Source organism: Pongo abelii, chromosome 2 (genome assembly GCF_028885655.2).
Source record: "Pongo abelii isolate AG06213 chromosome 2, NHGRI_mPonAbe1-v2.0_pri, whole genome shotgun sequence".
NCBI classification, from domain to species: Eukaryota; Metazoa; Chordata; class Mammalia; order Primates; family Hominidae; genus Pongo; species Pongo abelii.
This window is the reverse complement of record NC_085928.1, coordinates 11,028,790-11,046,095: the sequence shown is the minus strand read 5'-3', so window position 1 is coordinate 11,046,095 and position 17,306 is coordinate 11,028,790. Positions and strand designations below refer to the sequence as shown.

General features: G+C 42.7%; 1 protein-coding gene and 1 pseudogene across 10 annotated transcripts in view; one reads left to right on the top strand and one right to left on the bottom strand.

The window, feature by feature from the left end:
* Positions 1–17,306, top strand: part of CHCHD6 (coiled-coil-helix-coiled-coil-helix domain containing 6) — a 247,727-nt gene that overhangs the window by 61,217 nt on the left and 169,204 nt on the right. The window lies entirely within an intron of this gene.
* Positions 972–12,205, bottom strand: LOC103890080 (protein RCC2-like; annotated as a pseudogene).

Sequence of the window (17,306 nt, the reverse complement as noted above, 5' to 3'; positions counted from 1 at the left end):
ATCTCAAATATTTGGTACTAGAGCCAAGCAAACGTGACTAAAGAGAGCTGAGTCAGCAGAACGGTACCCTGAGTCTCAGTAACAGGACGGCCTGTGCGAGGCAGGATCCAGGTAGGGGAGAAAAGGAGACCAAAGCACAAGGCAATCAAGGCTGGTACAGAAAGGGCTGATCCTTCTTGCAAGGACTGGAGAATGAATGCACTTGACTGCTGGCTGATCAGTCTCTAATTGGTGAGTGCATGTGACAAGGCTCAGCCCTGGCTCCACAGGGAACCACCTCTGCCCCACCCCCAAGTCCCCATGGTTCCACCATCACCTGATTTTCATTTGGACTTCTTTAACAGCTAAAGCAGATATAAATGGCTAAACACAGACTCCCAATCCCCCTCCAGGGGGGACACAGCAGATTATAGGCAGCCAAGGGGAGAAACAGAACCAACACCGGCTTAGGCCAATCTGCAAGAAAAAGCAGGAAAGGAGGACCGAAGTATGCGAGCGTGGTTTTGGATGGAAGCAGGCCAGTGACTTTGCCTGGCTGCTGCTGGTTCCTGTAAGGGACATTTTTTCTGATTAAATGGCGATTCCTCTTCTACGTAGCATCTGCTTGGATCACGATGGTAATTTTAACTGGAAAGGGGTGTTTTGGGGAGTGTATTCAGGAGAGGAAGAAAGAAAAAACTTAAAAAAAAACCTAGATTGCTGAAAGTTTCTGCCTCTTGTAGGAATGGTAAGTCAACTATCAGCAAGTATTTTAATTAGACATTAAGGGAAAAAAACGTACTTTGGAAAGCATACAGAACAAAAGGTAAATATTGGATCACTTGTAAAATGGAATCTTATGGAGTCTAAACAAAAATGCACCTTAGGTCAGCTTTTGCTTTTTTAAATACCTCGTTTGACTTCCCATCCCAGTGCACATGGAAATGACAGCTGCCATGAGAGGTGTAGAGTCGGAGAAGTCTCTGGGAGCATCAAAGGGTTCGGCGGTTGTATTCTGGTAGTTTCTTGCTCTTCTCTTTCTCGGTCTCACTTTTGTCTCTTGCTGTCACCAAAGAGTGTGAGTAGCCCATGGTGACCTCCTCTGAGAAAATGCCATCCAGAGTCTTCACCTCCTGGGCTGCAGTGGAAGACTTGGGCTTGTGGTCCCGTAGCCCAGTTCCCCGAAGGTCGGTGATGGGCCCCAGCTGATGGTGCTCTCTCGTTGGTGGCCACAATGATGCTGCTCTTCCCACAAGCCAGGCTCTGGATTCTCCAGCCACAGAGGTCCTGCACTGCTTTCGGGTATGTGGTAGATTCACGGGAGGTGTTGGTGGCCCCCTAGAAAAACAGACCACCCACTTCACTGATGGCAAAGGAGCAGGTATAACCAGTATAGATCTGGGACACCCCATGTCCAGGGAAGTCAAACAGCTTCACCAGGTGGGGGACCATCTCATCCTGCTCTGTGTGGCCCAGCCGGCCATAGCCACCGAAGCCCCAGGAGAAGACTCACTTCTGGGAGTCCAGGACCAGTGTGTGGTTAGCGCCACAGGCTACGTCTCACACAACTACATTTGGTACAGGCAGGATCTGCCTCAATGAAGTTGGCCACTCACTGGGGAACCAGTCTGTAGTTGTACTCTGTCCGCTGTGCCTGGGCGATGAACTTCCCATCCGAGTTGTGTCCCAGCTGACCATATTCATGGCACCCAAAGGAATAGAGGTTTCCTTTGCAGTCCATTATCATACTGAATTCAGCCCCAAAGGCCATTTTGGTAATTGGCTGGCCATTGTACATTATCTGTGCGGGGCTGGGGATAGTGTCTGTCGGGTTGCCAAGGCCCAGCTGCCACATCTTGTTCTCCCCAAACGCAAACATGGAGCCCGTTTTCATCAAGGCCAAGGTGTAGTTCTGCCCACGTGCCGCAGACATGATCACTTTGTGGCTGAGGCCCTCGGTGAGTCTGGGGGCTTCTACTCTCTTGGTGTCACCATGTCCCAGCTGCCCTTTCTCATTCCTAGATTTCCAAAGAATCTTTCCTGACTTTTCCTCCCATGCCTGTTAGGTGCTCTCTTTTCTGTCCAGACCATGATTTTCCCACCAGGCACCTGTGTGTTGTTAGCTTACCCAAAGCATTTTCTGTTTTTTATTTCTATTTATTTATTTTCAACATTTAGGTTCAGGGGTGCTTGTGAAGGTTTATTATATAGGTAAACTGCATGTCACAGGGGTTTGGTGTACTAATAATTTCATCACCCAGATAATTAGCCTAGTACCCAAAGGGTATTTTTTCTGATTCTCTCCGTCTTGCTACCTTCCACCCTCAAGTAGGCCCCAGTGTCTGTTGTTCCCCTCCTAGTATCCAAGTGTTTTCATTGTTTAGATCCCACGTGTAAGTGAGAACGTGCAGCCTTTGGTTTACTGTTCCTGTGTTAGTTTGCTTAGGATAATGGCCTCCAGCTCCATCTATGTTGCCACAAAGGACACCATCTCATTCTTTTTTATGTCTGCATAGTATTCCATGATGTACATATACCACATTTTGTTTATCCAGTGTACCATTGATGAGTATTTAGGTTGATGCCATATCTTTCCTATTGTGAATAGTGCTGCAGTGAACATATGTGATATGGTTTGGGTCTGTGTCCCCGCCCAAATCTCATGTCGAATTGTAATCTCCAGTGTTGGAGGTGGGGCCTAGTGGGCAGTGATTGGATCGTGGGGGTAGATTTCTCATGCATGGTTTAGCACCATCCCCTTAGTGCTGTTTGTGTGATAGTGAGTGAATTCTTGTGAGATCTGTTTATTTAAAAGTGTGTAGCACCTCCCCTAACCTCTCTCTCTCGCTCCTGCTTCTGCCCTGTAAGACAGCTGTTCCGCCTTTGCCTTACACCATAATTGGAAACTTCCTGAGGTCTCTGCAGAAGCAGAAGCCACTATGCTTCCTGTACAGCCATGCACAGGAAGAACTTGTTCTTCTTGTGTACCTGTTCCTCCTGTGCAGCAGAACTGCAAGCCAGTTAAACCATTTTTCTTTATAAACTACCCAGTCTGAGGTATTTCTTTATAGCTGTGCAAGAACGGACTAATACAATATGCATGCGTGTGTCTTTATGGCAGAACAATGTATATTCCTTTGGGTATATACCCAATAATGGGATTGCTGGATTGAATGATAGTTCAATTTTAAGTTCTTTGGGGAATCTCGCCACATTGTTTTCCACAGAGGCTGAAGTAATTTACATTCCCACAGCAGTGTCTATAAGCATTCCCTTTTCCCCAGAACCTCGCCAACATCTATTATTTTTTGACTTTTTAATAATATTCTGACTGGTGTGAGATGGTATCTCATTTTGATTTTGATTTGCATTTCTCTAATGGTTAGTGATGTTGAGCATTTTTTCATATGCTCATTGGCTGCATGTATGTCCTTTGCCCACTGCTTAATGGGGTTTTTTTTTGCTTATTAATTTGCTTAAGTTTCTTATAGATTCTAGGTATTAGACCTCTGTCAGATGTATAGTTTGCAAATATTTCTCCCATTTTGTAGGTTGCATGTTTACTCTGTTGATAGTTTAATTTGCTCTGCAGAAGTTCTTTAGTTTAATTAGATCCCATTTGCCAATTTTTGTTTTTGTTGCAATTGCTTTTGGTGTCTTTGTTGTGAAATATTTGCCAGGTCCTATGTTCAGAATGGTATCTTCCGGTGTTTTATAGTTCTAGGTTTTACATTTAAATATTTAATCCATCTTGAGTTGATTTTGTATGTATTGTAAGGTAGGGGTTCAGTATCACTCTTCTGCATATAGCTAGCCAGTTATCACAGCACCATTTATTGAATAGGGAGTCTTTTCCTCATTGCTGGTTTTGTCAAAGATGAGATGATTCTTAGGTATGTGGCATTACTTCTGGGTTCTCTATTCTGTTCCATTGGTCTGTGTGTCTGTTTTTGTACCAATACTCTGCCGTTTTGTTTACTGTAGCCCTGTAGTATAGTTTGAAGTTGGGTAACATGATGTCTCCCGCTTTGTTCTTTTTGCTTAGGATTGCCTTGGCTATTTGGGCTCTTTTTTTCTTTCCTTTTTTTGAGACGGAGTCTCACTCTGTTGCCCACGCTAGAGTGCAGTGGTGCGATCTTGGCTCACTGCAACCTCTGCCTCCCAGTTCAAACGATTCTCCTGCCTCAGTCTCCCGAGTAGCTGGGATTACAGACCTGTGCCACCACTCCTGGCTAATTTTTTTTGTACTTTTAGTAGAGATGGGGTTTTGCCACATTGGCCAGGCTAGTCTTGAACTCCTGACCTCAAGTGATCCACCCAGCTTGGCCTCCCAAAGTGCTGAGATTACAGGCATGAGCCACCATACCTGGCCCGGGCTCTTTTTTGAATATGAATTCAATATGAATTTTAAAATAGTTTTTCGTAATTCTGTGAAGAATATCGTTGGTAATTTGATAGGAATAGCATTGAATCTGTAAATTGCTTTGGGCAGTATGGCCATTTTAATGATACTAGTTTTTTGTATCTGTGAGCATAGAATGTTTTTCCATTTGTTTGTGTCATCTCTGATTTCTTTGAGCCATGTTTTGTTTTGTTTTGTAATTCTCATTGTAGAGATTTTTTACCTCCTTGGTTACGTGTATTCTAAGGTATTTTATTCTTTTTGTGGCTATTGTGAATGGGATTGTGCTCTTGATTTGGCTCTTGGCTTGGATGTTGTTGGTGTATAGTAATGCTACTGATTTTTGTATGTTGCTTTTGTATCCTGAAACTTTGCTGAAGTTGTTTATCAGATCAGGGAGCTTTGGGCAGAGACTAGATATAGAATCATGTCGTCTGCAAATAGGGATAATTTGACTTCCTCTTTTCCTGTTTGGATGCTGTTTATTCTTTCTTTTGCCTGATTGCTCTGGCCAGGATTTCCAATAATATGTTGGATAGAAGTGGTCAGAAAGGACATTCTTGTCTTGTGCCAGTTTTCAAGGGGAATGCTTCCAGCTTTTGCCCATACAATATGATATTGGATGTGGATTTGTCATAGATAGCTCTTATTTTCAAGTATGCTCCTTCAATGCCTAACTTATTGAGGGTTTTTAACACGAAGGGATGCTGAATTTTATAGGAAACTTTTCTGCATCTATTGAGATGGTCATGTGGTTTGGTTTTTAGTTCAGTGAATGGGTTGAATCACATTTATTGATATGCATATGTTGAACCAACCTTGCATCCCAGGGATAAAGCCTACTTGATCATGATGGATTAGCTTTTCTGTGTGCTATTGGATTTGGTTTGCTGGTATTTTGTTTAGGATTTTTGCATCTGTGTTTATCAAGGATATTGGGCTGAAGCTTTCTCTTTTTGTTGTGTCTCCGCCAGGTTTTTGGTATCAAGATGATGGTGGCCTCATTGAATGAGTGGTGGAGAAGTCCCTCCTCCTCAATTTTTTGAAATAGTTTCAGTAGGAATGGTACCAACTATTCTTTATAAATCTGGTAGAATTCAGCTGTGAATCCATTTGGTCTTGCACTTTTTTTGGTTGGTAGGGTTTTTATTGCTAATTCAATTTTAGAACTTGTTATTGGTCTGTTCAGGGATTTAATTTATTTCTGGTTTAGTCCTGGGAGGTTGTGTGTGTCCAGGAATTTATCCACTTCTTCTAGATTTTCTAGTTTCTTTGCATAGAGTGGTTTGTAGTAGTCTCTGATGGTTTTCTCTATTTCTGTGGGGTCAGTGGTAATGTACCCTTTGTTATTTCTTTTTTTCTTTTTCCGTTTCTTTTTTTTTTTTTTTTTTTTTTTGAGATGGAGTCTTGCTCTGTTGCTAGATTGGAGTGCAGTGGCACAATCTCGGCTCACTGCAACCTCCGCCTCCCAGGTTCAAGCGAGTCCCCTGCCTCAGCCTCCTGAGTAGCTGGGACTACAGGCACGCACCACCACGCCCGGCTAATTTGTATTTTAGTAGAGACAGGGTTTCACCATATTGGCCAGGATGGTCTTGATCTCCTGACCTCGTGATCTTGATCCGCCCACCTCGGCCTCCCAAAGTACTGGGCTTACAGGCATGAGCCACTGCACCTGGCCCCTAAAGGGAGGTTCTCCTCTCTTATTTTCTTTATTAGTCTACCTACTGGTCTATCTTATTTATTTTTTCAAATAACCAACTCCTGGGTTTGTTGATATTTCGTATGGTTTTTAATGTCTCAATTTCTTTCAGTTCAGCTCTGATTTAGGTTATTTTTTGTCTTCCAGTTTTGGGGCTGTTGTGCTCTTGCTTCTCTGGTCCTTCTAGTTGTGATTTAGGTTGTTAATTGGGGATCTTTCTAAGTTTTTGATGTGGGTATTTAGTGCTATAAACCGCCCTCTTAACACTGCCTTAGCTATGTCCTGAGAGATTCTGGTATGTTGTATCTTTGTTCTCATTAGTTTCAAATAATTTCTTGTTTTCTTCCTTAATTTCATTACTTATCCAAAAGTCATTCTGTATGTGCCATGTGGCAATATGAAGTTGTTTCTGGGTGGAGAGTTCTGTAGATGTATATTAGGTCCATTTGGTCAAGTGTTGAGTCCAGGTCTTGAGTATCTTTGTTAATTGTCTGCCTCAGTGGTCTCTCTAATACTGTCAGTGGGGTGTTGAAATCTACCCCTACTATTATGTAGGAATGTTAGTCTCTTCATAGGTTTTTTGTTTTTTTGAGATAGAGTCTTGCTTTGTCACCCTGGCTGGAGCATAGTGGCTCAATCTTGGCTCACCGCAAGCTCCGCCTCCTGGGTTCACGCCATTCTCCTGCCTCAGCCTCCCGAGTAGCTGTGACTACAGGTGCCCGCAACCACGCCTGGCTAATTTTTTGTATTTTTAGTAGAGATGGGGTTTCACCGTGTTAGCCAGGATGGTCTTGATCTCCTGACCTCGTGATCCGCCTGCCTCAGCCTCCCAAAGTGCTGGAATTACAGGCCTGATCACAGGTCTTTAAGAATTTCCCTTATGAACCTGGGTGCTCCTGTGTTGGGTATATATACATTTAGGATAGTTAGGTCTTCTTGTTAAATCAAACTCTTTACCATTGTGTAACGCCCTTTATCTTTTTTATCTTTGTTGGTTTAAAGTCTGTTTTCTCTTAGATTAGGATTACAACTCCTGCTATTTTTTGTTTTCCATTTGCTTGGTAGATTTTTCTGTATTCCTTTATTTTGAGCCTGTGGATGTCACTGCCATGTGAGATGGGTCTCTTGAAGACAGCATACCATTGGGTCTTGTTTATCCAGCTTGCCACTCTGTGCCTTTTAATGGGGTATTTAGCCCAATTGTGTTCAAGGTTAGTATTGATATGTGCGAATTTGAACTTGTCATCATGTTATTAGCTGTTTATTCAGATTTGTTTGTGTGGTTGCTTCATAGTGTCACTGGTCTATGTACTTTGGTGTGTTTTTGTAGTGGCCAGTAACAGTCTTTCCTTTTGATATTTGGTGCTCCTTTCAGGACCTCTGGTAAGGCAGTTATGGTGGTAATGAATTCCCTCAGCATTTGCTTGTTGGAAAAGGATCTTATTTCTCCTTTACTTATGAAGCTTAGCTTGGCTGGTTGTGAAATTCTTGGTTAGACTTTTTTTTTTTTTCTTAAAGAATGCTGAATTTGGCCCCAATCTCTTCTGGCTTGCAGGGTTTCTGTAGAAAGATCTGCTGCTAGCCTGATGGGGTTCCCTTTGTAGGTGACCTGCCCTTTCTCTCTAACTGCCTTTAACATTTTGACCTTGGAGAATCTGATGATTATATGTCTTGGGGATGGTCTTCTTGTGTAATTTCTTGCAGGTGTTTTCTCCCTGCAGTATTTTCAAGTAACACCTGCCCTTTTCCAGCCTTAGTTCTGAGTTAGGTGAAAGGGAGAAGTGCTTTGCATCAGTCCTTCAGGCAGCTGTCAGACAGGTTAGAACAGATGCACACAATAATTTACGAATAATACCTGCCCTGCTCCCTGTGGAACCAAGGACCAGAGTCTCACATTGGGAATGTGGCTACAACTGAGCCATGACAGCAATAGGGCAAAGGCAAGTAAAAACACCAGAAAGTTTTCCCACTGTTTTCAAGTGGCCTTTTTCTTTATTCAGCATTCTCTTGCTTGTTTTAAACTTTGGACTATTTTTCAGAGCTTTGAGAAAGTTGGTTCTGACAGTTTCTGCTTTTTTTTTTTTTTTTTGAGACAGAGTCTCAGAGTCGCCCAGGCGAAGTGCAGTGGCACAATCTTGGCTCACTGCAACCTCTGCCTCCCAGGTTCAAGCAATTCTCCTGCCTCATCCTTCCAAGTAGCTGGGATTACAGGCACACACTGTCATGCCCGGCTAATTTTTTGTATTTTAGTAGAGATGGGGTTTCACTATGTTGCCCAGGCTGGTCTTGAACACCTCAGCTCAGGCAATCCTCCTGCGTCGGCCTCCCAAAGTGCTGGGATTATAGGTGTGAGCCACTGTGCCCAGCCTCTGCATGTTTTTCTATGTTTCTGTGGGAGGATGAGAGCTTGGAGCTGCCTGTCCTACCATTTTTCTCTTCTTTGATAATTCTTGTCTGAATCACTGTGCTAGTGGTTATAAAATGATGATTTTATATTTCTGTAATGTCTTCTATATTTACTAGTTGGCATTCTATTTAAGAGTTTTATTTCCTGTTTATTAGTACTGATATGATTCAGATATTTTAATAGCATATTTTAAAATATAACTTATTGAGGTTTAATGTATACACAATAAAATTCACACGTTAAGTGCTCAGGTTGGTGACTTTGCTGAGTGTAACATGTAACAACCATATAATAACCACCTCAGTCAAGATACAGAGCCTGTTCAGCTTCCCAAAAAGTTCTCTTATGTCCCTTTGCAAAGGCTTTCTTAAAACTTTTTTTTTTGTAAATTACAGATTTACAGGAAGTTGTAAGGATAGTAGCGAGAAGGCCCATATATCCTTCATCATATTTCCCTCAGAAGTTATATCTTGTGTAAATATACAATATCAAAACCATAAAATTGGCATTGGTACAATGTATATGTGTAGTTCCGTGTCATTTTATTACTTGTAAATTCCTGGAACCACGACTTCGTGCTCCCCACTAGGCCTCTCTCTGATACCACCCTGGCTGGGATGGGGAAGGGCATCTGCTTACTGCTCCCCAAGTGATCTCCACCGACAGGGAATGCCTCACCACGCTTGGGTGGTAGTCAGAGATCCACCACCCTTGCTCTTCTCTGACACCCTGGCAGGGAAGGTGGGTTGAGGCATCTTGTTTTGTGAGGGTGGAAGTCCAGGGTCTCCAGTTGGCCTTTGCTGATGAGGGTGGCAGTGCAACTATTTCTGTGGTGTTAGGCTGGAGCAGTGTAGTTGTTATCTAAAAGTTTACTGTCTGAAAGTTGACTGTCTTGCTAAGTTGCTTCTTTCCTGGTCCTTTGGCTAGAAAGAGCTGGCTTTTCTGGGGGGCTTTCCTGGTTTATTCCCATTGGCATCCCCTCCAGCACCCAGTCTGAGATAATGAGGCAAGAAGAAAACTCAGAGAATCCACTGTCCTATCATTCTGGGTCCTGAGGCCCCTAGCCACACTGCCTTCTTGTGTCTACTTTTTAGAATCTTTTTATATCTGCTTTGTGTATGTGATGTCCAGGGTTTTTAGCTATATTTGCAGAGGCAATAGGAAGAAGTGAATCTACTCTTGCAGTGTCTTATTTTTTGACCTAAATTTCAAAGATTTGGTTCACATTATCATCAGATTTTCCTCCATAAGACAGTAATTCCAGTTTACGTTCCTACCAGCAGTGTCTGAGAGTGCCTGTGGCCAGCACTGAGTCCTAGCATCCTTTTCCATCTTGTTGATCTGACAGGCAGAAATGTGTGTCAGTGGTATTAATTTTTGTTTCTTTGGTTTCAAGTAGAGATTGAATATTTTTCATATATTTATGGGCCTGATTTTTCCCTTTCTTATGAATTGCCTCTTCATGTCCGGAGAGAGAATTTAAAATAGAAAGTGAGGAGTAATATGTTGCTGTATCAGTTAAGGCCCAGCCAGGAGAAACTACAGCAATTATTGGAGCAGAGAATTTGATTTCAAAAGTCAGTAACTAGGTACAAGGTTATTAACTAGGTTATTGAACGGGTAAAAAGGGAACATTAAAGTATTATGGAGGTAGCAACCGCAAGAAGCAGCTACCACCAGCTGTAGGGCTGAAGAATCAAAGGGAAGATGTTGCAGTTACTAAAACTCTAGAGGTTAAGGAAAGTCCCCATGTAACTCAGAGCTTCATGGAGGGGCACCTCTTGGCTGGGGCTTTTATCTTCAAGGGTGGGGTATGATGAAGTTGCTTCTGCGGGTTTTGGAAAAGCTGCAGGCTGAAATCAGCGGCTGCTCCAGGGCAGAACTGATCCGGTAAAGGAACCCTGCTGGGGTCATGTTCCTCAGAACAAGAAGGGAGAGGAAGCAGACAGGGTGCAGGTGCAGATTTCCTGTAGCTCTTCTTATTGGAGAGACTCTCATGGAGCCACATGGCCACGTGGGAGTGGGATTCGCTGAGTGCCAGCCAGGCCCAGCATCACGGAGACCGGTGTGGAAGGTGAGCTGGGATCTGAAGTGGAAGAATAGGATGATTGGCTCAGCTACCATTCCCTTAGTAGGTGTTGCCTTGGGGTGAATGTGGTGTGGGAAACATGAATTGGCTGTGCCTCTGGTTGTCTTGGGTCTTCTTTAATAATTTCTCCATTAATAGTTTGAACATCTTGCTACAGTGCATTTTAATGTGAACATTGTTTTTGGTACAACATGGCTCCTAAATTATATTTTGCATATGGATGCTATCCTGGGTACTCTATGTCACTGCCTTTGTAGTATCTTACAGAATTGGATATGAAGTTGTATATATGTACTTCACAGGGGAGACAGGGTTTTTCAAGAATAGTTCTGATTATGTCTGATGCTCTCTTTACTTTAGATCCTAATCCGCCTTACATTCTCTCAGCTCGGTAAAGTGAGGCTTCAGTTATATTCCAGTCAAGCTAGAGACCACCACCCGTGACCAGTCCTGCACACATCCCACTTCTGACTTCCCTGTTTTTTGTCCTGTTTGGATTGATTCTGAATTCCTAAGGATTGGGACCATGTTTATCTTATGCATAGGACCTTGAGGGCACTTAGTAGTTGCTCGACAGATATTTGTCAAATATTGATAGCAACAACAGCAATTATATTTACTTTACATATAATCACTTAATTCTCATATCAACTCTGAGTAGTTGTTACCATATTCAATTCTGAGGTGAATTTTTTTCTTATAACATCTTTGAATTAGGGATACATTTTATAACCAGTGACATAACCAACATCATTTTTTTTCTTAGTGGTAATGGAATAATGGTTCATGTTATAATCGATGGTGTCTTAGATTCAATTACATATGGTGTTATTCCCACTTTATAGGAAACTGGGACACAAAGAGGCAAAGTGACTTGCCCCAGCCACACTGCTAGAAAGTGCCAGAGCTGTGGGTGAAGGCCTGGCCTCTAGTTTGAGGGTCTTCCTTTTCATTATTGCCTCCCTGCCGCTCTATGCCTTTGAGCCAGCCCACCTGTCTCGGTCTCTTCCACCCTCTGTGTCTAGCTCAGACTTCACCTGCCACACCAGCCATTCTCGTCCCATGCTACTCTGCCAGTCAGCTGTCATTTCTTCTCCCCTCCCTTGAAACCCATAACATTTCTTTTTATGATACTTATTTTACCTGGTTTTCTATGTTTTTATTTAATGGATTTGTCTTTTCCAAGGTATTCAGACTTCAAATCAGCTTGTAAGGTAGAAATCATACATGGTCAAAACTACCCAGGCATACATTTTAGGAAGGAAGACTGGTTAGGTTTGGGTTTGCAGTTCAGTACACTCAGTTTTTTTCTTCTACATTAGGCAAATCACTATTTCAGCATCAGATCAGCCCCAGATCATTAGTTACCAAATCAATAGTTATTTCAGCACCAAATCAGAACCACGTGAAATAGTCGCTTGTGTTTTGGGGCCATGTTACAGGAAAAATGCTAATCTTCAACATTGGATGAGCTTGTTAAGTGTAACAAGATACCCTCTAGGAGACACACAGAAATGAGGCAGACTGCAGGAGGCACCTCTTCTGCTTAGATAAGCACTGCCACACTGCATACTTCCCACTCTGGAGCTCCACCTGCATGGCCATAGGTGGCAGCCCTGTAGCAGGCATGTTGAGCTCCTTTCCAAGGCATTTGCTCGTTGAGAGGAATGGCAATTGTTCTCCATTTTCAAAGCTTAAAGAAAACTGGTTTTATTTTAACAGCTTTATTAAGATATAATTCACTTACCATATGTCTCCCATTCAAAGTATCTAACTCAATTATTTTTAGTATATTCATAGAGTTGTACAACCATCACCACAGTCAATTTTAGAACATTTTTGTCACTCCCAAAAGAAACTCTCTACCCATTAGCAGTCACTCCCTATTTCCCACAACCCTTAGTCCCAGGCAACATCTAATCAACTTTGTCTCTATGGATTTTTGTGTGTTCTGAACATGCCATATAAATGGAATCATAGAATATGTGGTCTTTGTGACTAGCTTCTCATTTAGCATAATGTGTTCAAGATTCATCTATGCTGTAGCATGTATTAGTACTTCATTTCCTTCTACTGCCAATATTCCGTTGTTTGGCCATATCACATTTTATATGTCCGTTAACCAGTTGATGGATATTTGGGCTGTTTCCACTTTTTTAGCTACTATGAATAGTGCTGCTGTAAACATTTGTCTACAAGTTTTTCCGTGGATATGTTTTTATTTCTTGGTTATATACTTTGCAATGGAATGGTTGGATCAAATAGTAACTCTATGTTTAACTTTCTGAGGAATGTTCGGACTGTTTTCCAAAGTGGCTGCCTGCACCATTTTACATTTGCACTAGCAATGTGTGAGGGTTCCAGTTTCTCCACATCTTCACCAACGCTTGTCTTTTTGAGTATAGGCATCCTAGTGGGTGTGATGTGGTATCTCACTGTGGTTACGATTTGCATTTTCTTAATGGCTAATGATGTTGAATATCTTTTCATGTGCTTATTGGCCATTTATATATCTTTTTTGGAGAAATGTCTATTCAGCTCCTTTGTCCATTTTTAATTGGATTATTTGTCTTTTTGCTGTTGAGCTGAAGGAGGTTTTTTTGATATGTTCTGGATAGTAATCCTTTGAGATAATGATTTACAAAAATTTTCTCACATTTCCTGGGTTTCTTTTCACTTACTTGATAGTTTCCTTTGAAACACAAAAATTTTCAGTGTTTTTCGAAGACAGGGTCTTGCCCTGTTGCCCAGGTGGAGTGCAGTGGTGTGTTCATAGCTCACTGCATGCAGCCTTGAACTCCTGGACTCAACCAATCCTCCCACCTCAGCCTCCTGAGTAGCTGGAACTACAGCCATGTGCCACCACGCCTGGCTCATTAAAATTTTTTTTTTTTTTTTTTTTTTTTTTTTTTGGTAGAGAGAGGATCTCACTATGTTGCCTAGGCTGGTCTTGAACTTCTGGGCTCAAGCAATGCCTCCCAAAGGATTACAGACATGAACCACTACACCAGGCCAAAAGTTTTAAATTTTGATGAAGTCCAGTTTACCTACTTTTTATTATTTGTGTATTTAAATAAGTGTTGGGATTATAGGCATGAACCACTGTGCCTGGTAATTTTTCTTTATTGCTGGTACTTTTATTGTCACCTCTAGTAAGATTTTGCCTAACCCAAGGTCCTGAAGACTTACACCTATGATTCTTCTAAGAATTTTATAGTTTTAGGGCGGGTGCAGTGCCTCACGCCTGTAATCTGAGCACTTTGGGAGGACAAGGCAGGTGGATCATGAGGTCAGAAGTTTGAGACCAGCCTGGCCAACATAGTGAAACCCTGTCTCCACTAAAAATACAAAAATTAACTGGGCATGGTGGCGCGTGCCTGTAGTCCCAGCTACTCAGGAGGCTGAGGCAGGAGAATCGCTTGAACTTGGGAGGTGGAGGTTGCGGTAAGCCGAGATCGCTCCACTGCACTCCAGCCTGCTGATAGAGCGAGACTCCATCTCAAAAAAAAAAAAAAGAAAAAGAATTTTATAATTTTAGCTCTTGTATTTAGGTCTGTGATGTCTTTGGAGTTAATTTTTATGTAAGGTGTAAGACAGAGGTCTAACTCCATTATTCACAAACAAAACTCTGGATATCCATTTGTCCCAGCACTATTTGTTGAAAAGACTAGTCTTTCCCCATTGAGTTGTCCTGGCATGCTTGTTGAAAGTAAAAATATTTAGTTTTTGCCAAGCATATATAGTGGATTTCATAATAGATAAATACAGATATAAAGCACCTCTGTTGTATGTCTTATCTGCCCTATTAAGTTTATAAACTCCTTAGGGCAAGAAAAAGTCATGTCCTATTTATCTTTACTTCTCTTTAGCATCCAGCTCAGTATCTACTATATACTGGTCTTGTGAGTACATCAGAGCCAGCTGTAGAGACTTAATCAATGAAAGTGTGAGAGAATATTCCTTTTGGTCAGTTAAGTGTGTTCCAGATCCTGCCAATGAGCTTATATCACTAATACTGTAGTAAGCAAATCGTATAGTGATTTACCTTTTGTATGTTTAAAAAACAAAGTCTCAGTGTGATGCTTCTGTGTTTGTCACACTAATCATCCCTTTTAATGGAGAGCTCCTATCAGGCACGTAAGCTTGGGTCTAGCCGTCCAGAATTTAAGAATGGTTTGTCTTCAAGTGATTTCAGCACTTGGATAATGAAAGTTAGGGAAACACCTAAGGGAGGGTTTCTCCCACCTTTTGTTTTTAGTTTTTTCTATTAATTTCCTTCATTTGTGGTTTTATTTTTGAACAGATAATACATTGACATGATTCAAAAGTCCAAAGGTATCCAATAAAAAGGCTCCATCACTCCAATCTTCCAGCCGCCTGGCTCCCTGCCTTGGGTAAGACTTGTTATTGATTTCTTCTGTGTTCATCCAGAGGTAGTTGATGCATATACAAAAAAGTATTTTCTGTACTTTCTTTTCCCTGCTTAATCTTTCCCCCTTTTATTACACAGATGGCCACTTATCTTTGCCTGATTCTCCCTTGCTTTGGAGGGCCATCTTGATTCTGGCTTGCCTGTCTAGACTTGCAGTGGCCTTGATGGCCCGCTTGCTAAGACCGTTGGTCATCCTACCTCTGTGGTGCTGTTTCAGGTCTTTGGATTAATTAACAAGGTGTGTGAAGAGGCTGTGCTTCAGGGTAATGCTGCTGTGTGTGGACTGCTTTTGGCCTCAAGGGACAGAACACCCAACTATCAGAGGCTTAACAGACCAACGATGTATTATCTTCCTGCACAAGAAGACTGCAGAAAGACGAATGCTGATATAGTGTGCTATTCCACCTGTGTCTGAGCAGATAGTGGCTTCCCCACAGTTCTGTGGCCTTTTCGCTCATGGTCACAAGGCATCCAGTCCTCACATCAGCACCTCAAGCAGGAAAGACACTTCTCCAGCCACTTTTGCACATGTCTCATTGGCTGGAGCTGAGACCTGTGACCATCTCAGACCCGCCACTGTAAAGGACAGTAGGATTACCATAGTTGCACTAGATTGGGCACAGCTTCCCCTGAGGCTGCCAGAAGAGCCTGCCTTTCCTGAGATCAGAGGCATGAAGTAAATGCCTACAAAACTAGGACTCCACTGGCATGAAGGAAGGTAGCAGCTTTAGAGGGGAGCGGCTGCTAGGGGGCCAATGAACAGTTTCTACCCCAGGATCTTTACAGTCAAGACAGTGGAAGAGGCCAAGACAGACATACACGCACAGAGGTCTCAGACCAGCAGGGCCATTTCTAGCACAAGAGTTAGAAGCAGTAACACTCTGATTTGGCCTGAGGCAGTGGTAGCATTGAAGTGACAATATTCATTCTTGCCCGGTTTCATGAAGTGGAACTAGATCCCTGAAGTTTTTTCTTTAAGGGATTTTCTCCTGGAAGTGCATCCTCTAGGAGAACACTTAGTTGCAATCTGCTTGTTAGAAGACAGAGATGCATCTGCTAGCCTCCTGCCTTGTGTGTGGTTTTGGAGTCCAATTGAGCAGCTGGGCATCAGCTGAGGGGTCAGGACTGGAGCAAGGGCTGCCTTCAGTCTGAGGAAAGATGCTGATCTGGAGAAGATGCTGCTGGCAGCCCTGCTTTCAGAGCCAGATGCCAGTGTCCTGTGCCCATGCTGAGAGGCCTGCATTCTCCTGGTACCCAGCCCATTTCATCTATCTGCCTTTCATTCTTGCTGTTTCCTCCTTTATCCTTGTCTCTCTCAACTTTGTTTTCCCACTCACTCTCTTTTTTAGCGTCTTGGAGCTGAGATCCAGAGGCCCAAAGTCTTTTTCTTTTCTTGCAGCAAACAGTATTAGGAAGGCCTTGTCTTTGCCAGCAGTGAAGGGGAAAAGCCTCTTCTTGGAGGCTGGAGATTAGGGGAGGGTCTGGGAGTGTCACAGGAGAAATGAGAAACAGATGTAAGATCTGTGGCTGAGCCCAGTCAGAGGAGTTGGCGGGTGGGGAGAGGGAAAAGAAGACTGGAATTTGGTGGTGGTAGTCATTCGTGTGTTTAATACTTTTGTGGCTTTACTGGTGTTCGTGAAGCAAACTGCTCCCAGCAAGGCAGTGAACAACAAGCCGATGATTAATTGCCCTTTTTAAATTGTAATTATGTCACTCACCAGAACCCGTGAACATTAATTCTCGATTTACAGAGTGAGTAATTGAATAATGAAGGGGCTGCCTGTTTGTTGTGCTCTGTTCTTACTCTTGCATTTCTACAGTGCCAGACCCTTCTGTCTCTCCTAGTCTTTGGATGTTGCCCACCTCCCTGTTGGTTTTAGTGCCTGTTCTGGCCTCTGACTGCAAGCTGTCTGACATTACATTTCATTGATGGTTGAATAAGGCCCAGGCCGATGTCATACGCTCTAGAGAAAGGCCAGCCGTTTCTGATTCCAATCCGATGCTGCCTTTCATTAAATTTCTTCAATGAAAGCCTGCTCTGCCTAACTCAAGCAAAATAATGTGAATTTACTACAGGGATACAGGGAAGCTCACAGAAGCAAAGGGAAAATTGAAGAAGCAGGTCTTAGAAGAAGAGAGCTAGACTCAGGGTCCAGGGTGGGGGCATCAGTAGGCAGGTCCTCCCTGCAGGCACCACTTTAGAATGAATCAGCTCCAGCGTTTCCAGTCTGCCATTTCATACTTGATTGCTTCAAATTCCTGAGCAAGTCACACCCTTGGCAGTGGAGGGTGGAGCAC